The 23,985-nt window shown below is 46.7% G+C and overlaps 1 protein-coding gene across 4 annotated transcripts in view; it reads left to right on the top strand.

The window, feature by feature from the left end:
• The first annotated feature begins 16,217 nt into the window (after positions 1-16,217).
• Positions 16,218-23,985, top strand: part of PTP4A2 (protein tyrosine phosphatase 4A2) — a 30,610-nt gene continuing 22,842 nt past the window's right edge. For 3 of the 4 annotated variants that reach the window (XM_030942372.1, XM_030942371.1, XM_030942370.1), the window contains exon 1: positions 16,218-16,610. The gene's annotated coding sequence lies outside the window, so the exon portion shown is untranslated. Of the gene's footprint in view, positions 16,611-21,388; positions 21,488-23,985 lie in introns of those variants that run through there. The other variant, XM_010353859.2, reaches the window with a different exon arrangement.

Below are 23,985 nucleotides of genomic sequence, written 5' to 3'. Positions count from 1 at the left end.
AAACTAGCCGGGCGAGGTGGCAGGCGCCTGTAGTCCCAGCTACTTGGGAGGCTGGGGCAGGAGAATGGCGTAAACCCGGGAGGCGGAGCTTGCAGTGAGCCGAGATCGCACCACTGCACTCCAGCCTGGGCGACAGAGCGAGACTCTGTCTCAACCAAAAAAAAAAAAAAAATGAGGAGAGAGACCCAGATAAGGTTGCTAGCTTTTAGTCTGGCTAAATGAGAACATTAACACTCTCAGCCAGGCTGGAGTGCAGTGGCGCGATCATAGTGATCATAGCTCACTGCAACCTCCACCTCCCAGGTTCAAGCGAGTCTCATGCCTCAGCCTCCCGAGTAGCTGGACTTACAGGCATGCACCACCACGCCAGGATAATTTTTGTATTTTTAGTAGAGACAGGGTTTCACCATGATGGCCAGGCTGGTCTTAAACTCCTGGCCTCAAGGGATTCACCTGCCTCGGCCTCCCAAAGTGTTGGAATTATAGGCGTGAGCCACTGGCCTCCAGGGGTTGTTTGAATGAAAAAAATAAAAAGGGATTCCTTGAGGAACTGAGATTTGAACCTAGGTCTGTTGGGCTCCACCTGAGCCATTTCCACTTCCTCCGCCTGCTATTGGCCTCCCTTCTCTAGAGACGCCTAGATGTGCAGGCTGAAAAGCTGGGGCAAGGCAGCATGCGAGCTGATTTAGAATCTTTCCCCTCCCCTTTCCTTTTTCCGAAGCCAAGGAGAAACATGAAAACTCAAATGTGCCCTGAACCAGTCTCAACCCTGAAGTTAAGGAATGCAAAAGGTGAGGCATCACCATGGTAACCACAGTGGCAGGTGTGTTGGTGAATACTTTGTTTCTGTAGCATCCACAGGCAAGGCCTGCCCAGGGCCTAAGGGTTTGTGCTATCTGGCTACAGGGGAGCTGCATTTCATTCATTTTTCTAATGGGACATTATGGGAGACTTTTGCTTTTCATTGCCTCCATTTTCTTATAAGTAGAAGGGGAGGAAAAAAAACCATTTTCCTTCCTTTCCCACCCACTCAGAGAAATGCCCGAAAAACACCAGCATTCCCATCAGAGGCTCTGCTGCCGCCGGTCATGAAACCCCATCATCACTTAAATTGCTCTATTTTAAAGGTTTGTGAAAACTGCACCAAATTGATTTTTCCCATATCACTTCTATCTGTTATTTCTGTGGTCTCTCTTCTTCATTGCTACATTTCCCCGGAGCAGGGGAGCAAATCTATATGGAAACTTGAAGGTACTCTTTTTTTTTTTTTTTTTTTTTTTTTTTTTTTTGAGACGGAGTCTTGCTCTGCCACCAAGGCTGGAGTGCAGTGGCCGGCTCTCAGCTCACTGCAAGCTCCGCCTCCCGGGTTCACGCCATTCTCCTGTCTCAGCCTCCCGAGTAGTTGGGACTACAGGCGCCCGCCTCGTCGCCCGGCTAGTTTTTTGTATTTTTTAGTAGAGACGGGGTTTCACCGTGTTAGCCAGGATGGTCTCGATCTCCTGACCTTGTGATCCGCCCGTCTCGGCCTCCCAAAGTGCTGGGATTACAGGCTTGAGCCACCGCGCCCGGCCTGAAGGTACTCTTATGTGGTTTGGGAACCAAAAAATAAAAGTGTTTTAGAGGCTATCAGATTGTTGTCTTTCTGTTACTTACTCATGGACTTATGTATTTATTTTTACCCTGGGTCTGTTGAAAAGGATTTGGCTCACAGATTCTGAACTTAATTTAGCTTCAGGCCTTAATCACCGTTGAGCAGAGAATTTTATAATCACAGAGATGGAAAGAATCTTAGATGTCATCTGGCTCAGAAGTCCCCAGACTTTTGGATGTCATCAACAGTTAAAAGTTTTAAAAATGAGAAGGGAGACTCAGATATGGTTGCTAGCTTTTAGTTTGGTTAAATAAGGACATTAGAAAAAACACAACTATCATGTAGTACCACCACTGTTTCATAAAAAAAAGCACATTTTAATATTAAAAAAGGTAGGAAGGAATGGTATACATTCTTAGAATAAAATACTATTCCTTAAACAATACATTTAGTAAATAATTCGCCCCTTTATACATATTTTTTTCTTTTTTCCACATACTAGCACCAGTCTGAGAATAGACGTTTGAGAACCATTCATCTTGTTTACTATCTCTGCCAGTATTTCTTGGAGATGGTATTTTGGCCTCTGCTTGGGTACCTTTGGTAGCTGGAGCACTCACTACCTTCCCTTTTTGGATAATTCAAGCTATTACTTCTTCTTCTTCTTCTTCTTCTTCTTCTTCTTCTTTTTTTTTTCTTTTTTTGAGATGGAGTCTTGCTCTGTTGCCAGGCTGGAGTGCAGTGGCACGATCTCGGCTCACTGCAACCTCCGCCTCCCGGGTTCAAGCCATTCCCCTGCCTCAGCCTCCTGAATAGCTGGGACTACAGGTGCGAGCCACCATGCCTGGCTAATTTTTCTTTTTTCTTTTGTATTTTAGTACAGATAGGGTTTTACCATGTTGGCCAGGATGGTCTCGATCTACTGACCTCACGATCCGCCCACCTCAGTCTCCCAAAGTGCTGGGATTACAGGTGTGAGCCACTGCGCCCGGCCTCAAGCTATTACTTCTTTCTCGTAGCCCTTCCCCTTCCCCTTCTACTTCCCCTTTTCCTTCCCCTTCCCCTTCCCCTTCCCTTCCCTTTCCTTTCCTTTCCTTGCTTTTCCTTTCCTTCTTCGGGCGGGTTAGATGTCTCTTTTATGTGTTCTCTTATTTCCCCTGCAGGCAGTTACCACATTATTTATTTATTTATCTATCTATTTATTTATTTATTTATTTATTCATTTATTTAATTATTTATTTCAGAGATGGAGTCTCACTCTGTCACCAAGGTTGGAGTGCAGTGGTACAATCATAGCACACTGCAACCTCCATCTCCTGGGCTCAAGCAGTCCTGCCACCTCAACCTCCTAAGTAGCTGAGACCAAGGTGTGAGCCACAGCACTTGGCTAGTTAGCATTTTTGTACTACTCATCTCATGATGTTGTAATTGCTGGTTGAGACATCCATCAGTTTCTAGACTGTCAACTTTTTGAGGGCAGGGTCTATGTCTGTTCACTGTTGGGGCCTCAGACCTATTATATGGCAGAAGCTCATCAATAATTGTTGACTGAAAGAATGAGCTTCTATCCACTGAATTAATGGCATCATGAACAATGGCCATGAAATTGATATTTGTTTCACGTGTACTATATGCTAAGCATTTTATTCAAGTTTGATCAGGAACAGGCTTTTATGTCAGGACATTTGGAATAAGATGAAAATTATAGTTGATGAAGCATATTGTTTTAAAAGGAAGTTTCTCTGGGAATTTATCCTACAGAATTTCCCTAAAAGTGCTCCAAGATGTATCAGGATATATGTGCAAAAATGTCCACTGCAGTACTGCTTCCAATAGCAAAAAATTGGAAACAACCAGGATATTTACCAATAAGGAACTTGTTAAATTATAGTTCAGTTGGCTGAGCACAGTGGCTCAGGCCTGTAATCCCAGTACTTTGGGAGGCCAAGGTGGGTGGATCATGAGGTCAGGAGTTGGAGACCAGCCTGGCCAACATGGTGAAACCCCGCCTCTACTAAAAATACAAAAATTAGCCAGGCGTGGTGGCGTGCACCTGTAATCCCAGCTACTTGGGAGGCTGTGGCAGTAGAATCGCTTGAACTCGGGAGGCAGAGGTTGCAGTGAGCTGAGATCACACCATTGCATTCCAGCTCTGGGCGACACAGCAAGACTCTGTCTGGGAAAAAAGAAAAAAAGGATAACAGTTCAGTCATACTGTGTAGGTAGCCTTTAAAAAGAACAAGGTAGATTTAAACGTACTGACATGGAAAACTGTCCAAGGCATACTGTTAAGGGAAATAATTCTACTTCTGTTAAACACACACATACATATAAGTACACAGAAAAAATGTGAATGTACAGAAAAAATCTGGAAGAACAATATAATCCAAATTGTTAATAGTGGTTCTTTGGCCGGGCACGGTAGCTCATGCCTGTAATCCCAGCACCTTGGGAGGCCGAGGAGGGTGGATCACCTGAGGTTGGGAGAGTTCGAGACCAGCCTGGCCAACATGGCAAAACCCTGCCTCTACTAAAAATACAAAAATTAGCCAGATGTGGTGGTGCATGCCTGTAATCCCAGCTACTCGGGAGGCTAAGGAAGGAGAATTGCTTGAACCCAGGAGGCGGAGGTTGTGGTGAGCCGAGATCGTGCCACTGCGCTCCAACCTGGGCAACAAGAGTGAAACTCCTTCTCAAAAAAAAAAAAAACAAAAACAAAAAAAAAAAAATGGGTTCTTTTTCTGGATAGGAATACAGAAGACTTTTGCTTTATTAAGCATCCATCTCTGTAATTTAAAAACTGTGTGAGAAGCGTGTCTTATTTTTTAGCAGCTTTATTAAAGTATAATTTACATGCCATAAAATGCATGTATCATCTTTACAGTGGTGGTGGACAGATTATTTATTTATTTATTTATTTAAGACAGTCTTGCTCTGTTGCTCAGGCTCAAGTGCAGTGGCGTGATCTCCACTCACTGCAACCTCCAGGGTTCAAGTGATTCTTGTGACTCAGCCTCCCAAGAGGCTGGAATTACAGGCAAATCACCACCACGTCCGGCTAAGTTTTGTATTTTTAGTAGAGACGGGGTTTTGCTATGTTGGCCAGGTTGGTCTCTAGTTCCTGGCCTCAAGCAATCCACCTACCTTGGCTTCCCAAAGTGCTGGGATTAGAGGCATGAGCCACAGTGCCCGGTCAGGGTCAGATTTTTTTTTTTTTTTTTTTTTTTGATACGGAGTCTTGCTCTGTCGCCCAGGCTGGAGTGCAGTGGCCGGATCTTGGCTCACTGTAAGTTCCGCCTCCCGGGTTCACGCCATTCTTCTGCCTCAGCCTCCCGAGTAGCTGGGACTACAGGCGCCCGCCACCTCGCCCGGCTAGTTTTTTGTATTTTTTTAGTAGAGACGGGGTTTCACCGTGTTGGCCAGGATGGTCTCGATCTCCTGATCTCGTGATCCACCCGTCTCGGCCTCCCAAAGTGCTGGGATTACAGGCTTGAGCCACCGCGCCCGGCCCAGGGTCAGATTTTAAAAAACACAAATGGAAGGAAAGGTTTCTTTTCTTTTCTTTTCTTTCTTTCTTTCTTTCTTTCTTTCTTTCTTTCTTTCTTTCTTTCTTTCTTTCTTTCTTTCTTTCTTTCTTTCTTTCTTTCTTTTTTCTTTTTGAGATGGAGTCTCACTCTGTTGCTCAGGTTGGAGTGCAGTGGCATGATTTCGGCTCACTGCAACCTCTGCCTCCTGGGTTCAAGCAATTCTCTGCCTCAGCCTCCCAAGTAGCTGGGATTACAGGCACCTGCCACCATGCCCCACTAAGTTTTGTATTTTTAGTACAGATGGGTTTCATCATCTTGGCCAGGCTGGTCTCGAACTTCTGACTTTGTGATCCACTTGCCTTGGCCTCCCAAAGTCCTGGGATTACAGGCGTGAGCCACTGGGCCCAGCCAGAAGGAAAGGTTTCTATGCAAGCACGGTAGCTCACGCCTGTAATCCCAGCACTTTCAGAAGCCAAGGTGGGAGGATTGCTTGAGCCCAGGAGTTTGAGAAGGAAAGTGTTCTGACATTGAGGCTAATCTAATCGTTTGTCCCTTTGCCTGCCCTTCTGTTTCTTTCCCCATAATAGTTTTCCCTCAGCCCCTTCTCAGACCCTCAATATCCCTGAGTGGCCTAAAAACTCTTTTTCTAGGCCAGGCAGAGTGGCTCATGCCTGTAATCCCAGCACTTCGGGAGGCTGAGGGAGGCAGATCACCTGCGGTCAGGAGTTTGAGACGAGGCGGGCCAAAATGGCAAAACCCCATCTCTGCTAAAAACACAAAAATTAGCCAGGCGTGGTGGCAGGCACCTGTAATCTCAGCTACTGGGGAGGCTGAGTTGGGAGAATCGCTTGAATCTGGGAGGCGGAGGCTGCAGTGAGCCGAGATCACGCCATTTTACTCTAGCCCTGGGAGACAAGAACAAAACACTGTGTAAAAACAAAAACCAAAAAAACAAAAACAAAAACACCACCTCTTTTTTTTTTTTATGTGTGCCTATAAAAGGAGGGGTTCCACTAGATGACTTCTAAGGTCCTTTCAGGTACTAATTGGGGTGAGTTGATAGTCCTGGTCTCTCTCCTACTAAAACTTGTTCTTAGGAAGGATCTGGTAATTTTTTTTTTTTTTTTTTGTATTATTAGTAGAGACGGGGGTTCACCACATTGGCCAGGCTGGTCTCGAACTCCTGGCCTCTGGTGATCCTCTTGCCTCTGCCTCCCAAAGTGCTGGGATTACAGGTATGAGCCACTATGCTTGGCCAGGATCTGGTAATCTCATTCTCATTACATGAAAATAGCTGATGAGGCCCAGTTTATTTTTCTCTCTTGTGAAGTTTGCATTTTAACAAAAGATGAACTATCATTTTTGGCTTCAAACCAAGAAGGAAACCTCCAACTGTGCAGTTGCTACACATATAGGGGTAAGGGATATGTTTGAGTGGGCAGGACAACCTTTTCAGCATCCTTGAAAACACAGCAGCAGATAGGAAGTTTGGATCATTGATGTGAAGATAGGAAGGTACTCAAGGTTGCCACTAGGTAAAATGGGACCCACTATGGGTGGGAAAGTCAAAATTTTGGCCATCGCAATTGGCAGCATTAAGAAAGCTGTGGACCATTGGGGAAGCAGTCCTCTCAATTTCACATATGACCTTAATTGCCCCGTTTCAGCTAGTACTTTGAAGTTTCAGTGTGTAGAAACATTATCACCGGTCAGATAGCGTATATTAAACATTTATACAGGCACAGATAATCTAAGTTACTCTGGAAGAGGTTGATAACATGAAAAGAGTTCTCACTGTTAGACCAACATCCAGAATGTGGTGGATTGTAACCACATTCTTATTAGGAGAGGCAGACACACAGTGGTTGAGGAAGTGGGGCCCTGGAAATATATTTGCTGGGTTCAAATCCTCCTGGCTCTGTCATATACTACCAGTTGGGTGACCTTGGTCAAGTGGCTTCACTGTTATTTATCTCAGTTTCTCCACGAAATGGGAATAACACGGTAATACTAGAAATAGTGATGTAAAATGGGGATAACGACAATTCCCAACCTTCAGGATTATGAAAGTTAAATTAGTTAAAACATATCAAGTGCTTAGAACAGTGCCTGGCACAGCCGGGCATGGTGGTTCACACCTGTAATCCCAGCACTTTGGGAGGCCGAGGCGGGTGGATCACCTGAGATTGGGGGTTCGAGATCAGACTGACCAACATGGAGAAACCCCGTCTCTACTAAAAATACAAAATTAGCTGGGCCTGGTGGCGCATGCCTGTAATCCCAGATACTCGGGAGGCTGAGGCAGGAGAATCACTTGAACCCGGGAGGCAGCGGTTGCGGTGAGCTGAGATCGCGCCATTGCACTTCAGCCTGGGCAATAAGAGCGAAACTCTGTCTCAAAAAAACAAAACAAAACAAAACAAAAACAAAAACAGTGCCTGACACATAGTAAGTGCTCAATAAATGTCAGCTATGAACATCATTACCTCTTAATCCCTTTGTTGTGTAGGTAGACTTGCTGCTTCACTTCCAACAGCTCTAGCTTCAGTTATTAATAACTCCTTTTCTATTTTCCAACTGCCAAATGGGGAAGCTGAGTCACAGAGTATCAGAGAATGCTGTGAAAGGAACCCAGAAGGCAGGGCAGCGCCAGAGGTTCAAGTGCAGTAGGCCCTCCATATTTCTGAATTCAACCAACCAGGGATCAAAATATTCAGGAAAAAAAAAAATAGCATCTGCACTAAACATGCACTTTTTTCTTGTCATCATTCTGTAAACAATACAGTGTAACAACTACATAACATTTACACTGTATTAGGTATAAGTAATCTAGAGACGATTTAAAGTATCCACCTGTCTCGGCCTCCCAAAGTGCTGGGATTACAGGCTTGAGCCACCGCGCCCGGCCCATTTTATATTTTTTATTTTATTTTTTAGACTGAGTCTAGCTCTATCATCCAGGCTGGAGTGCAGTGGCACGATCTCGGCTCACTGCAACCTCTGCCTCCCGGGTTCAAGCTAAGATTCCAGTGCCTCAGCCTCCCGATTAGCTCGGATTACGGGTGCCCGCCACCATGCCCGGCTAATTTTTGTATTTTTTTTTGTAGACACGTGGGTTTCATCAACTTGGTCCGGCTGGTCTCGAACTCCTGACTTCAAGTGATCCTCCCGCCTCGGCCCCCCAAAGTGCTGGGATTACAGGCGTGAACCACAGCACCCGGCCCATTTTATACTTTATAACAGGGACTTGATTATTCGCAGATTTTGGGATCCGCAGGGGTCCTGGAACCAATCAATCCCCCACGGACAGGGAATGACCTACGGGCCTGCAGTCCCCCTGCTGATGCTCAGCGAGGCCCCGAGGAGCTCCCCGTCCCCGCCAGGCCTCCGCTGCCCCATGTGAAAGATGAACTAAGGAGGCTGAGCCACGTTTCTCAACTTTTCCCTCTCCTTCGTTGCCAGTTCCCGAAGTCGTTTTCTTCTCTGGCCGAAATCCAGTCCCACTTGACGGTGGTGGAGCTGGGGATCGTGACTGTGGATCGGCCCCGGGAAGGATCCCGCGGAGGCCGCCGCCCTCCCGTCCACTCAGGCCCCAGCCGAAGCTTTCCAGCTCCCGCCGGCACCGGGACATCGAACCCCTCGGCCCGCGGACCCACGCCCCGAGCGAGCCTTGACTTCTCCCGGAATTCACAGCTTCACTCCCTCCCCTCCCCCAAAGGCGGACGCAGGGGAAGCTCTAGTGCCTGAGGAGGCCAGAGTGCAAACTGGAGCGTCTCAGGGTACGACACCAGGGCTTCCTGCACAAGCGGATAGGCCAGGGGCGGGGGATTCCTGCAAACAGCTGGAACCGGCGCCCTGCCCCCTCCGCCCCGCCCCTGCAAAAGAGGGCTGTAAAATTCCGGAAGAGAGATTAGAGGCAGGGGATGGGTGGGGCGGCGAATAGTACATTCCTTCCTCCCCCTGCCTCCTCCTACCGGGTTATCACTCTGGGAGGGTTGAGTCGTCTCTTGGCCTTCTCTTGGCCGGTGCACTGGCAGCGTCCAGACATGGGGCTTGAAACCTCCCATGCTCATCTGAACTTTGTGGAGCCTGGATCTCTTATTTCCCAGCTCATGACTCCATCTGGTTTCGGGCTCGGAAATTTTCGTTGTTACTTGCAACTGGGTCTTTTCAACTGGGTCTTTTCCATAAGAGTGCGTCATAGGTCTGTCTGTGCGTTTGTTAGTAGTTCCTATTTATTGAGCGAACTTTGCAATGGAGGCATACTTTATTTAGTGTTAGAGGGAAGGAACCTGAAGGTTCAGACAGGCTGTGAAACCTCAAGGCCACACAATGGCAGAGCCAGGAATCAACTCAGCGATTGGTTCCACACATTTCCCATCACATCCTGCTGCTTCCTTTGTTTCAGGTCTTTAAAAGGCAAGACTTATTTGTTAGGGGGTAGGGAAGTAACATTTATGGACCACTTCCCACTGTGCCAGCTACTTTAAATATATTGTCTTTAATCACTTAATTTGTCACAACACTTCAAGACAGATGTGATCACCATGCCCATATTACAGATGAGGAAAACTTTAGAGGTGAGAAGTTTAAGCGCCAGAGCAGGGATTCCTGTACAGTCATATTGCAAGGCCTGTGCTCTTTCTAAAACCATAGTTAATGTCTGCATAGTGCTTGACAGTTTACAAAGCAAAGTATTTTCAAGGTCTTCATTTTAGAGCTATCATCCTATTTCATAGATGAAGAGAAAGGTTCATTTGTGAAGTTACAACATCTGTTCAAGGTCACAAAGCTAATGGTAAATTGCAGAAACTGTAATTTTGAAATCAACTGCAGAACTGGTGGTATCAAGGCTCATTTAATTTATTCATTGCATGGTGCCAAGTACCAACCTAAATAATACTAGCTAACATTTATTGAATACTTAACATGTGTTCAATACATGAGTTATACACACTAAGTCCTTTAGTCCTCAAAAAACCTTTTTTTTTTTTTTCAGACGGAGTCTCGCTCTGTCACCCAGGCTGGAGTGCAGTGGCACGACTTGGCTCACTGCAACCTTTGTCTCCCAGATTCAAGCAATTCTCCTGCCTCAGCCTCCCGAGTAGCTGAGATTACAGGCATGCGCCACCACGCCCAGCTAATTTTGTGTTTTTAGTAGAGACGGGGTTTCACCATATAGGCCAGGCTGGTCTCGAACTCCCGACCTTGTGATCCGCCCGCCTCAGCCTCTCAAAGTGCTGGGATTACAGGAGTGAGCCACCATGCCCAGCTTAAAAAAACTTTTTTTTTTTTTTTTGAGGTTTACCTTTTCCATTTTACAGATGGGGAAATAGAGACTCAGGCAGATGAAATAACCCCCCAAGTCTACATACACAACAACAAAATGCAATGCAAAGATGCCAGATGAATTAGTGTAAAATCCCAGCGTGGGAACCAGTCACCTGTTCCCAACCTCTGTCTAAACCACTTTTCTGAGGGCTTCAGTTTCTTTGCCACATGATCATGACTTTTCTCTTTTCTTTTTTTTTTTTTTTTTTTTTTTTTTGAGGCAGAGTCTCACTCTGTCGCTGGGGCTGGAGTGCAGTGACCGGATCTCAGCTCACTGCAAGCTCCGCCTCCCGGGTTTACGCCATTCTCCTGCCTCAGCCTCCCGAGTAGCTGGGACTACAGGCGCCCGCCACTTCGCCCGGCTAGTTTTTTTGTATTTTTAGTAGAGACGGGGTTTCACCGTGTTAGCCAGGATGGTCTCGATCTCCTGACCTCGTGATCCGCCCGTCTCGGCCTCCCAAAGTGCTGGGATTACAGGCTTGAGCCACCGCGCCCGGCCGACTTTTCTCTTTTCTTTTCTGAGACAGAGTCTCGCCTGTCACCCAGGCTGGAGTGCAATGGTGCAATCTCAGCTCACTGCAACCTCTGCCTCCCCAGTTCAAGCGATTCTTCCGACTCAGCCTCTCGAGTAGCTGGGATTACAGGTGTTCACCACCACGCCCAGTGAATTTTTTTTTGTATTTTTAGCAGAGATGGGGTTTCGCCATGTTGGCCAAGCTGGTCTTGAACTCCTGGCCTCAGGTGATCCGCCCGCCTCGGCCTCCCAAAGTGCTGGGATTACAGGCATAAGCCACTGTGCCCGACAGACCATTACTTGTTTTTCTAACCCCTGTATGTGGTGGGCCCACATAGCTCCTGCTCTCAAGGAGCTAACGCTCTGTAAAATCAGCCAAGAGTACTGCCAGCTTGCCCCCACAGGGGCACTGGAAAGATTAATCAGCAAATGGCACTTGGAATGCTTCAGCAAAAGCACTGGATAAACTCAGAGCACTTATGCGTGAAACTCACTGCTAGGGGTGGTTCCTGCTGTAATAAGGCACCTGCAGCCCAGTTCCTGATCTGTTTGAGATGTGGAGGGAGTAAGACCACGTTACAGCCTTCTGTGGGAAGCCATTTGGATGTCAGGGGTGAGAGTATCTCTCTGCTGTTGGGGGTAGAGGGGGTAAGAGAATGTGGCAGTGGTGTCATGGGTTAGGACCTTTTCTGTCTCAGAGGCAGATATTTCACAAGGGGTTCCAGCTTATTCTGAGGACACCAGTTATTGACTGAAGTCAGAAACAAATATCATGATCATTTGGGCTTCAGAGGCAGACAAACCTGGGCTGAATCCTGTTTCTGTCATTTCGTCTCTCTGAGCCTCTGGTTCCTTTTTTCTTTCTTTCTTTTTTTTTTGATGGAGTCTCACTCTGTTGCCCAGGCCTGGAGTGCAGTGGCATGATCTCAGCTCAGCTCACTGCAATCTCCGCCTCCCAGGTTCAAGTGATTCTCTTGCCTCAGCCTCCTAAGTAGCTGGGTTTACAGGCGCACGCCACCACGCCTGGCTAATTTTTGTATTTTTAGTGGAAACGAGGTTTCACCATGTTGGTCAGGCTGTTCTCGAACTCTTGACCTCGTGATCCACCTGCCTTGGCCTCCCAAAGTGTTGGGATACAGGCGTGAGCCACTGCAGCCGGCCTTTTTTTTTCTGAGATAGAGTCTGGCCCTGTTGCCCAGGCTGGAGTGCAGTGTCTCAATCTCGGTTCACTACAACCTCTGCCTCCCAGGTTCAAGTGATTCTCCTGCCTCAACCTCCCACGTAGCTGGGACTACAGGCACGTGCCACCATTTCCGGCTAATTTTTTTTTTTTTTTTTGAGACGGAGTCTCGCTCTGTCGCCCAGGCTGGAGTGCAGTGGCCGGATCTCAGCTCACTGCAAGCTCTGCCTCCCGGGTTTAAGCCATTCTCCTGCCTCAGCCTCCCGAGTAGCTGGGACTACAGGTGCCCGCCACCTCGCCCGGCTAGTTTTTTGTATTTTTTAGTAGAGACAGGGTTTCACTGTGTTAGCCAGGAGGGTCTCGATCTCCTGACCTCGTGATCCACCCGTCTCGGCCTCCCAAAGTGCTAGGATTACAGGCTTGAGCCACCGCACCCGGCTAATTTTTGTATTTTTAGTAGAGATGGGTTTTCACTATGTTGGCCAGGCTGGTCTCAAACTCCTGACCTCATGATCCGCCTGCCTTGGCCTCCCAAAGTGCTGGGATTACAGGTGTGAGCCACCGTGCCCTACCGATTCTCTTTTTTAATGGGGGTAATAGTACCTTCCTAATAGGGTCATTTTGAATCATAAACTTGATAATAGATTTTATTTTATTATTTATTTATTTGTTTGTTTATTTATTTATTTATTTATTTATTTTGAGACGGAGTCTCACTCTGTCCACCAGGCTGGAGTGCAGTGGCGCGATCTCAGCTCACTGCAAGCTCCGCCTCCCGGGTTCACGCCATTCTCCTGCCTCAGCCTCCCTAGTAGCTGGGACTACAGGCGCCTGCCACCGCGCCCGGCTAATTTTTTGTATTTTTTTTAGTAGAGACGGGGTTTCACTGTGGTCTGGATCTCCTGACCTTGTGATCCGCCCGCCTCGGCCTCCCAAAGTGCTGGGATTACAGGCGTGAGCCACCACGCCCGGCCAATATTTATTTATTTTGAGATGGAGTTTTGCTCTTGTTGCCCAGGCTAGAGTGAAGTGGCGTGATCTCAGCTCACTGCAACCTCCGCCTTCTGGGTTCAAGTGATTCTCCTGCCTCAGCCTCCTGAGTACCTGGGATTATAGACGCCTACCACGACCCTTGGCTAATTTTTGTATTTTTAGTAGAGATGGGGTTTCACCATGTTGGCCAGGCTGGTGGTCTCAAACTCCTGACCTCAGGTGATCCACCTGCCTCGGCCTCCCAAAGTGTTGGGATTACAGGCATGAGCCACTGTGCTGGGCCTTGATAACATTTTAAAACATTTCAATCAGGACTTGGAAAAGAGTAGATGCTTAATAAAAGGTAACAATGGCTGGGTGTAGTGGTTCATGCCTATAATCCCAACACTTTTGGAGGCCAAGGTGGGAAGATTGCTTGAACCCAGGAGTTCAAGACCAGCCTAGGCAACATGGCAAGACCTCCATCTCTACAAAAATAAAAAAATAATTAGCTGGGCATGGTGGCATGGGCCCATGGTCCCACCTACTTGGGAGGCTGAGGTGGGAGGATTGAGCCTAGGAGGTTGAAGCTGCAGTGAGCCATGTTTGCACTACTGCATTCCCTCCTGGGTGACAAAGTGAGACCCTGTCTTAAAAAAAAAAAGAAAGGCTGGGTGCAGTGGCTCACACCTGTAATCCCAGCACTTTTGGAGGCTGAGCGGGCGGATCACGAGGTCAGGAGATCGAGACCATCCTGGCTAACACGGTGAAACCCTGTCTCTACTAAAAATACAAAAAATTAGCCGGGCGTGGTGGCGGGCGCCTGTAGTCCTAGCCACTCGGGAGGCTGAGGCAGGAGAATGGTGTAAACCCAGGAGGTGCTTGCAGCGAACCGATCGCACTACTGCACTCCAGCCTGTGTGACAGTGAGACTCTGTCTCAAAAAAAAAAAAAAAAAAAAGGGGTAAACGTAACTATTATTGGAGCCATTATTCTTAGCCTTATGTTGTTAATGTTGTTATTACACTATTTTATTTCAGGGCCAGAAGGAGAGCTAGGTGGAGGGGAGTGTCATTCACTTGGTCAAACAATCTACTAGATGAAAACAAACAAGCAAACAATCTGCTAGACTGCCCCAAATAGATCCATCTAAGCAGGGGAGAGTCTGAAAACAGGCAATTACAGTATTATGTTAAGTGCTATGGTAGAGGATTGCACAAGGTGTTTTGTAACTTTATCGGAAGAATCAATAACTCATAGACGCAGCAAAAGTTTTGCAGAGGAGGTAGCTGTTTGTTTCAAATCAGTCTGTGTTTCCAGGAAGTAGAAAATACTGCTTGCTGGAGGCAGACAGAATGCAAGTGAGCCCAGTCTGTGCTTCTCACCCAAGGGCCTTACTACTGATCTGCAGCCCCTCTTGCTCCTTAAGGCCTCTCTCAACTCCCACACAGCCCTGCTAACCAGCTTTGCCCTAGAATACCCCCTCCTGGGCCACCTGCTGGTGGTGAACATCCTGGACTGTGCTGTGTGGCTTGATGCGGCTGAGTCATAAGACCTTTCATTTTACTGCTAAGCTCTAATGGAAGCCTTCTGGTCAGTAGCAATGCCCCAAGTCTACCTTGTGGGGAAGGTCTAATGATGACAGATTACTGCTTCTCCCCGCAGGGCTGGATGAGCATGGATGTGGTGGTGAGGTAGGGGAGAAACACCCACGGGGGCATCTTCATTTCTTCCTAGATAGGCACCAGTTCTGGGCAGGCAAGACTTCCCAGGGGTGGACAGAAAGAACAGACCCTCCCCAACCCGCAATTCTCGGGGGGGAGACATCACCCTTCCTCCCAAGCCAGCCTCCAATGCCGCACTTTGCCTGCAATTTGGCCATGGCCCAAACCAGCCTCCCAGCTCGCTAGTGACCACATTTTCCAAACCAAAACTCAGGACGCATGATCTGACAAAGAATTTCTGGCTAGCTTCCAAATGCAAGAGGCAAAAACCTTTCCACTTGAGAATCTCTATGATAATCTGCTTCGTTAAAGGTGACATTAAGTCGGAAACCTTGAAATTCAGGGTCTCCTCTTTCTCAAGCGTTTTGTTTTCCTTTTTTGAGACAGAGTCCCGCTCTGTCGCCCAGGTTGGAGTGCAGTGGCGTGACCTTTGCTCAGTGCAACCTCCACCTCCTGGGTTCAAGCGATTCTCCTGCCTCAACCTCCCGAGTAGCTGGGATTACAGGCGCGCACCACCATGCCCGGCTAATTTTGTATTTTTAGTAGAGACAGGGTTCCACTATGTTGGCCAGGCTGGTCTTGAACTCCTGACCTAGTGATCTGCCCGCCTCGGCCTCCCAGAGTGCTGGGATTACAGGCATGAGCCACCGCGCCCGGCCTTTCTCAAGCGTTTTCATACGTTATCAATCGTGAAAGAGCCCATGAGGTTGTTGATTATTATTTCCACTTTATAGTTGATAATACTTGGAGAGAGGGAATCACTTGCCCAAGATCCTACATCCTGAAAGTCTGAATTTTGGCTTGTCAGGGACAGTTCTTAGGATGTGTGTGTGTCTTGTGGGCAGAGCCGGGGGTGGCGTATTAATATCCTCCACGAAGATGCACACGCCATTTATTTGGGGCCTCAGGAAGAGCAGCCAAGAACTGAGCTGCCCAGGCTCCCACTTCTGAGTTGGAAATCCCCAAGCACAGGACTTGGTGGCTACCCTGTCCCATCAGGATCTGACCCCAGGCCTGACGGCCTAGGAGCGAGAAAGAACCCTTCGACCTTGCGGGTCACACTTCAACTGCAGGCCCTCGACCCAGCCCAGGTGCGGATGGGCGGGGCGCAGCGTGGGCGAACGATTCCCCAGGCCACGTTCTGCCTTTCTCTCCCCGGTCACATGGACTCGCCTTCCGTAGCCCGGAGTGCGGAGCGGAACGAACCACCAGGAGGAGGAGCGGGGGGAGGCGCCCAGGGCAGTGGGTCAGCGCCCCGCGGGGCAGGTGGGCGGGCCCAACCGCCCGCGAGCCGGCCGGCCAGCCAGTCAGCGAACGCGGAGGGCGGGTCAGCTGCCCCTTGAGCCGCGCCCCGCAGCGCCCCCTGAGGGGCGGCGGCGGGAGCTGGTTCCGGCTGCGCGCGCAGCGGTGGTGGCGGCGGCGCGATCGGCCGGGCTGTAACCGTCGTCCGTCCGTGAGCGGCTGGAGCGGCAGCGGCGGCCGGGCACGGCGCGAGGCGACGCCACAGGGCAGCGGCGGCAGCGGGGGCAGCGGCGGCAGCAGGAGACGCAGCGGCGACCGCAGCAGCAGCAGCAAGACGGACTCGTGGAGACGCGCCGCCGCCGCCGCCGCCGGGCCGGGCCGGGTGTCGCGCGCCGAGGCTGGGGGGGAGTCGTCGCCGCCGCCGCCACCGCTACCGCCGCCGCCGCCGCCGCCGAGGTGACTGAGGAGAGAGGCGCCTCCTCGCTCCCGCCGCCGCCGGACTTCAATGCCCAGTCCCCAGCTCGCCAGCGTGAGTGCGCCCCTCCCGGGCGGCCCCCGCGCCGGCGCCGGGGGCCTCGGGGAAGGGGAGGGCGGGAGGCGCCGCAGCCATTAGTACAGGCCGGAGACACGTCCCCGGAAGGAGGGCCGGGCCGGGGCGGGGGAGCGAGGGTGGGTGAGCGAGGCGCGGGCTCGTGTGTGTGGAAGGGGGAGAGCTGTGCGAGCGTGGGGGAGAGTGTGAGTTGGTGAAGGAAGGGCGTGTGAGTGGGGGACAGGGCTGAGTGTCGGTGCGAGAAGGTGGGGGGAGTGGGAGCGGGTCGGGGGCAGTGTCGATGTTGGGGGAGTGTGGGTGAAGGCGGGGGAGGGTATGGGTGTGCGGGGAGTGTGTGGGCATGAGGGGTGGGGGTACATGAGTGAGAAGTGGGGGAGGAGAGAGTTGAGAGTGTAGTAGAGAGCGGGTGAGTGTAGGGGGAGAACATGGTGTGTGTCGGTGAGAAGGTGCGTGTCAGAGGCGGGAGTGTGGCAGGGTGTGCCGGCGTGTGTCCAGTGTGTGAGCATCCTGGAGGCTCTTCCCCTTCGTCTTTGTGTGTGGCGATAGTGAACCGTGGTGTGTTGGGTTAGGGAGTTCTTTCCGGGAGCATCTTGTCCCTGGTCCTCAGGTTCAAGTATGAGGAAAGGGGGTATAAGTTTCTCCTAGTGGCACTATGATCTTCTGGCTCTGGCATTTTAATTTTTTTCCCCCAGAAAAGATGTGGTGTGTTTTTTGTTGTTGTTCTATACGTTTTTTTCTCCCACGTTTCATGACTTCAAAGTAAATTTTCAAATTTGTCAAGGATGCCATCCTATCCTAGTCTGGGGTCCCTGAGAGCTAACGAAAAGAATTTTGTTTGTTGCCCAAGATCCTACACTCTGGCCTGTAGAGTGTTCAGGAGCATAAACTTTTGTAAAGTACTGCTAGTTTTTCAGGTGAAGAGTATCTTATTGTTAGGTAAATTAAACTGTAGGCTAGTTTATTATTTCCTGGAATTTGTCAAAAAATTAGCAGTGACCCACAGTTCTAGTGTCACTGTCGGCATTCAGCAAATGTTTGTCTGGAGTCACCAAACTACAACCACTGCTGAGTTGGAATATGGTACTTGCTGTCATGCTCTGTAACAGAGTAGTTTCAGAGGGAAGTGAGTGAAGGTATGCCTTGCCGAATGTGCAAAAGGAAATTAAGGATGCAGAATGACACATTATCAGGGCTTCAGAATCACTTGCCAGCACACCATTGTATTGGTGAAGATGGTGAGAAGTTGTTTGCTGGTATTCTGATCTTGGCGTTTTTAAGTTTCATAATGAATGGACAAATTATTGTCATAGACTTTTCCCATTCTTGAGTTGTAAAAGTAGGGATTCTTGATGAAGAGTAGTACCTCGATAGGGATTTTACACTTTGATATAATATTAAAAATGATGTTATCTTAAAAATAATTGTCTCTTAGAAGTTGATAATCTTTCAGTATAAGCAAAAAGTGGTATGGTCCTTTTGTTTTTGGTTTTGTTTTTTGAGATGGAGTCTCGCTCTGTTGCCTAGGCTTCCCAGGTTCAAGTAATCTCCCGCCTCAGCCTCCCAAGTAGCTGAGAATACAAGTGTGCGCCACCACACCCAGCTAATTTTAATATTTTTAGTAGAGACGGGGTTTCACCTTGTTGGCCAGGCTGGTCTCGAACTCCTGACCGCCACTGATTCACCTGCCTTGGCTTCCCAAAGTGCTAGGATTAACAGGCGCGAGGGTGGTCCTTGATCGTGAACATAATAGGAATTACAGGCAAAATCATTGATGTGTAATTAAAGTTAGAAATTATATTTTTTGGCTGAGCGAGGTGGCTCACGCCTGTAATCCTAGCACTTTGGGAGACTGAGGCAGGAGGATCAGTTGAGCCCAGGAGTTCAAGACCAGCCTGGGCAACATGGTGACTCCATTTCTACAGAAAATACCAAAGTTAGGCATGGTAGTATGTGCCGGTAGTTCCAGCTATCCTGGAGGCTGAGGTGAGAGGAACTTGTGAGTTCAGGAAGTCAAGGCTGCGGTGAGCCAGTGAGACTCTCTCTCAAAAAAATAAGAAAGAAATAGTAAATAGTATTGTGACTATTAAGTGAGGGAAGGAATTAATTAGTGTTAATTGCCTACTGTGCTACAGGTGCTTTTTATATTCATTTAATTCTCACAACTACAAGAAAGGTGGTATCTTCATTTGCATCCATTTGGCTTATTTTGAACCACTTCTGTTTGCCTGGCACTAGGGATACAGCGATGAGCTCCCATGGATTTACAGTGGTGAGAAGAAGAGATACAGAAACTCAAAAGGTTAAGTAACTTGTCCCAGGTCACACAGATAATAAGAATTAGTGCTGGATTAAAAATCCAGGTCTTTGACTCCAAAGCCGTTGATTTTTCCAATACATCATACTGCTTTCTCAATAGCTCGTCTTACATTGAGGTTTCTCATCCACATGATGACCTAGCAGCTTGTACTTAGGAGAGCTGTTGAAACTAATGGAGAAGGCTGGAGGCAAGGGGATCATTTAGGAGATGCTGACTGGAGGCTCTTTGGGGCCTAAGCTAGGCTTTTATGTGGGAGGAGATGCTGCCTTGAAACTCTCTTGGGGCCCCGGGTGTGTGCTTTGAGACAGTTTTTATGAGGCACCTGGGATATGTCTGCGTGAGAGAAGTCTGATTAAAGAAATGCAACAGCCTTTTATGTTTTATTTTTTGGAAAAAAGAGAATATGTTTATTGGGGCCAAGAGTGAACTAGAACTTAACCACTGTATGAAAGTTTCTCTGTTGAGCCGTGTGGGACACTTAAATCAGAATAAGTGAGAATACACATGTGAAAGCATTTTGTTAATTATAAATTGAACTACAGATTCAAAGTATTATTGCCACTAAGATCTTTCTACTATGGCAACAGATTTTGTAGCTGGAAAAGGCTGGCATTTTCGAACACCTTTATAGATGAAAAATAGTTTCGAACTGCTGAACGGGGTATTTTCTGACTCAGAACAGCAAAAGTCAGGCCACTCCCTCTGAGTCAGTCAAGTAATATTTAATTTGAACAAACCAAATTTATAGGCAGAAACCATTTACAACATCATTGAACTTTGTAGCACTGGGAAGAGTAAATGTTTGAATACTTTTGTGTGTAGCTTTGAAAAAACATAGTGTGAGAGCCCCATATATAGTTGACTTGAAAAAAATTTCAAACAAGGTAAATTGGATTCATTTTTCTTAAGAATTAATTTTTATTCATTTTGTCCGATAAAGGTAGTATTTCCTTATGCAGTAATTAAGGAACACTTTACAATTTTCAGACACAAAGTTGAAATTTAGTACGGATTTATTTTACAGGATTTGAATATACTTTTTCCTTTTTGTTGTAGTGTGGGGAGTGGTAACCAGTGAAGCCTAGAAAACTAATGTATTTACAAACAAGATGCAGAGGGAGCAGGTGCATACGTTTTTAGCTGTTGCTCTTGGTCTTGGAAGAATGAAGCTTAAGTTTTTGTGAAACTAAGTTTGGTTGATTTATTTGGGTGCTAGTCCATCAGCTATATTTGTTGAATAGAAGATGGGATCTAGTTTTAACATGGTGGACTTAGTTATGTTTATTGAATAGGGTGATGGTAGAGATCTTGGGGTACTGGTAAAGTTCAGTATTACACTTTTAGGGTTTAGGTTTCCACGTTCCTTTCTTATGCCAAATCATGTATTGTCTCATTTAAAATTCAATAATCCTGTAAGTAGTATTCTTTTAGCTTTACAGATAAGGACATTTATTTATAGATAGATTGTTGTTGTTGTTGTTTTTCCAGACAGAGTCTTACTCTGTTGCCCAGGCTGGAGTGCAGTAGTGCGACCTCAGCTCACTGTAGCCTTCACCTCCTAGGTTCAAGCGATTGTCCTGCTTCAGCTGGGAATATAGGTGTGCGCCACCATGTCCCACTAATTTTTGTATTTTTAATAGACAGGGTTTTGCTATGTTACCCAGGCTGGTCTTGAACCCCTGAGCTCAGGCGCGAGCTGCTCGCCTTGGCCTCCCAAAGTACCGGGATTTGATTATTAAATCCCAGGTTTTAGAATCTAGGTTAAAGATTATCAATAGATAGCAGCGAATAACTTTTTTTTTTTCCTTTTAGGGGCTTAAAGTTCTTAAACCTCTGTTGAACAGTGGATGCCACCAGTTATAATTACTTTAGGAGATGGTGATTTGAGTCTCTTAATCTGTGAATATTAGAAAAGTCTTGGCTAGGCACAGTGGCTCATTTTGGGAGGCAGACACGGGAGGATCACTCGAGGCCAGGAATTCGAGACCAGCCTGGGCAACATAGAGACACCATCTCTACAAAAAATACAAAAACTAGCCAGGCATAGTGGCATGAGCCTGTAGTTCCAGCTACTCGGGAGGCTAAAGTTGAAAGGATCACTGGAGCCTGGGAGGTCAAGGCTGAAGTGAGCCGAGATTGCGCCACTATAGTCTAGCCTGGGAGACAGAGGGAGACCCGGTCTCAAAAAAAAGAAAAAATCTTTTCGCCATTTTCATCTTTTGAACTATTACTACGTATAGAGGTGGCAGTTAGCTTTATCTCATTATCCTTTGTTTTATTGGCTGAATTCTATTCTATGGGCTCATTCTATGGGCTCCCTTGACTCCCTGGCCACTGTCTTAGCACTTGAAGCCTTTTAGGTTGTTTAGTGTAGAGCTGAGGTACATATTGTGTGAAAATCTTTTTGCTCTTTGGAGTGGTAGAGGTCTAGGCTCAACCAGAAACTGTCACTACCCTAGCACCTCCATGAAAGAAGCTGCACAGCAATGCTGTCTGTCTGCTTTCCACAGTTCCCCATTGTGGAGTTACCAGGACTCAGGTGAGAGAATGACTCCTTTCCTGCACTGTTTGTTCAGTCAGTGTAGATTTATAGGATTCCGAAATCTTTCCCAGAAAAATGACTGTGAGGAGCTGACAGATTATACGGATTTTATATATATATATATAGATATATAGATATACATTTTTTTTTTTTTTTTTTTTTTTACTTTTTTTGAGACAGAGTCTTGCTCAGTCGCCCAGGCTGGAGTGCAGTGGCGCGAACTCGACTCACTGCAAGCTCCGCCTCCTGGGTTCACGCCATTCTCCTTCCTCAACCTCCCGAGTACCTGGGACTACAGGCGCCTACCACTACGCCCGGCTAGTTTTTTTGTACTTTTAGTAGAAACGGGGTTTCACCGTGTTATCCAGGAAGGTCTCGATCTCCTGACCTTGTGATCCGCCCGTCTCGGCCTCCCAAAGTGCTGGAATTACAGGCGTGAGCCACTATACGGATATTTTTATGTGACTTGAATATAGATGGTTTTTGTTTGCCTATACTAATTTTCTTGCCCACAGGTTACATTAACACAGCATCCACTTCATTTTAAGTGGCCTAGACACTAAATTTCATCATTTGAATATAAATTGATATTACACAATGTTGGCTTTTTAAATTGTTGAGAATTTTAAGATGAGGCTTTTTTGTGACCCTTTTTTTGCTAGTTGAGCCTGGTTTGAAAAAATATTTTGAACATTAGAACAGTCTTTACCTTTAGAGAAGTGGTGTATTTAATTTCTCTCATAGTATTTTTTATTTGAAATTTTATTCTTCTCAAAACTTTAATTCTTTTGGCATAAAATGTACACATGATATATTTGTTTTAGCAGATCAGATAAATTACTTTATATTTTTATTTCTGCAGTGGTCAGATATGTTGGCTGTTAACTAAATGTATTGTTTGACAGGAATTCAAATTCACAATCAGGTCTATTTTCTTCCAGTTGTCCTTTAGTTTTTGTTTAAATTTGACCATCTTTTTATTTTCCCCACTGTTTTACAGGAAACATTCACTAGGTTGTATCACCACAGTATTTGTAAACTGGATTTATGTACACATGTTTGTATTTGTTTTTAGTAGCAGAACAAATAGTTGTGTATTGTATTTTCCATTATTGGTGAAAAGCCTTTCATTAGGGAACGGAGAGACTGGTTAATGCAGGATATGAGTCACCAGCAGGATTTGTCAGCAACTAGAGAAGGATATGATGGAGAAACAATAGATTCTAGTGACATTATTTTCATTCCACATGTGTGGTTACAAACAAGTTTCCTTTTGGTGATTAGTTTAAGTTATGCAAATTTGGTCTTTCTGGTTGAAAAGTACTTTAAATATAAGTCACAGACTGTATTCTCAATTGTTTTTTTAGATGGGGTCTTCATTTGGAGGTCATCAACGGGTAGAATTTAGTTGAATTTAGTTAAACTCATTATCTGTTGACTACGATTTAGTAAGTTGAAAGAATATTTTTGTTAAGCTTTTTGGTGATTATGGAGCTGCTTGCTCAGTAGATCAGAGGAGGCCCATAAATACGGCAGTATTTGCTCTCTTTCTCAGTGAGCAAAGAGTTGCTTTTTTACCACTATTCTGCTTTTAAATTCCTAAGAGCTTTTATTGCATTTGAATTGGTCTGAAATTCTCAGCCTGGTCAAGGCTTCTCCAGAGTTATCTAACCAAAGACTAAGCCCTTTCTCACGTCACACTACCATGGTTCTTCACTGTTTCTACCAGTTTTCTATTATAAAAGTTTTACCTTTCTTCAGAAGCCTTAATCCTATTCCATTCTTCTCACACTTACTTTGTATCTTTAAAATATATGGTGTTAATATGAAAACTTAATACCAATCAAGCATTTTTCACCCACATTGATTCTTCTAGGAGCTTGATCCTGGATAGTGTTTGTATGATGTGCACACGTCTCTGCAAATGCTTGTTCGAAGATTGGCTGTGCTGCATTTTGGTATAATTCAGAGGTGACATATTGTCCCTCGTCTCAGTAAACATTTGGAGGAAGAGGACGAGAAAGATTGAATTTTACATTCTTTAATTAGAAAGAAAAGGATCCCAGCACTTTGGGAGGCCGAGACGGGCGGATCACGAGGTCAGGAGATCGAGACCATCCTGGCTAACACGGTGAAACCCCGACTCTACTAAAAAAATACAAAAAACTAGCCGGGCGAGGTGGCAGGCGCTTGTAGTCCCAGCTACTTGGGAGGCTGAGGCAGGAGAATGGCGTAAACCCAGGAGGCGGAGCTTGCAGTGAGCTGAGATCCGGCCATTGCACTCCAGCCTGGGTGACAGAGCGAGACTCCATCTCAAAAAAAAAAAAAATAGGAAGAAAAGGAAGGTTAATCCATGTTGAACTAAGCTAGTGAGTAAAGAATAACTCCTTGACGTGGCATTATAGAGTTATTTCACCATTTTTATTTCACGTTAATATGTAGTATGAAATATTTACTTTCACTGTGTGGTTTTTAAAGATTGTAATGTTACTGTG

This window comes from Rhinopithecus roxellana, chromosome 12 (assembly GCF_007565055.1).
Source record: "Rhinopithecus roxellana isolate Shanxi Qingling chromosome 12, ASM756505v1, whole genome shotgun sequence".
In the NCBI taxonomy this organism is placed as follows: domain Eukaryota; kingdom Metazoa; phylum Chordata; class Mammalia; order Primates; family Cercopithecidae; genus Rhinopithecus; species Rhinopithecus roxellana.
This window is presented reverse-complemented; position numbering and strand designations above follow the sequence as displayed.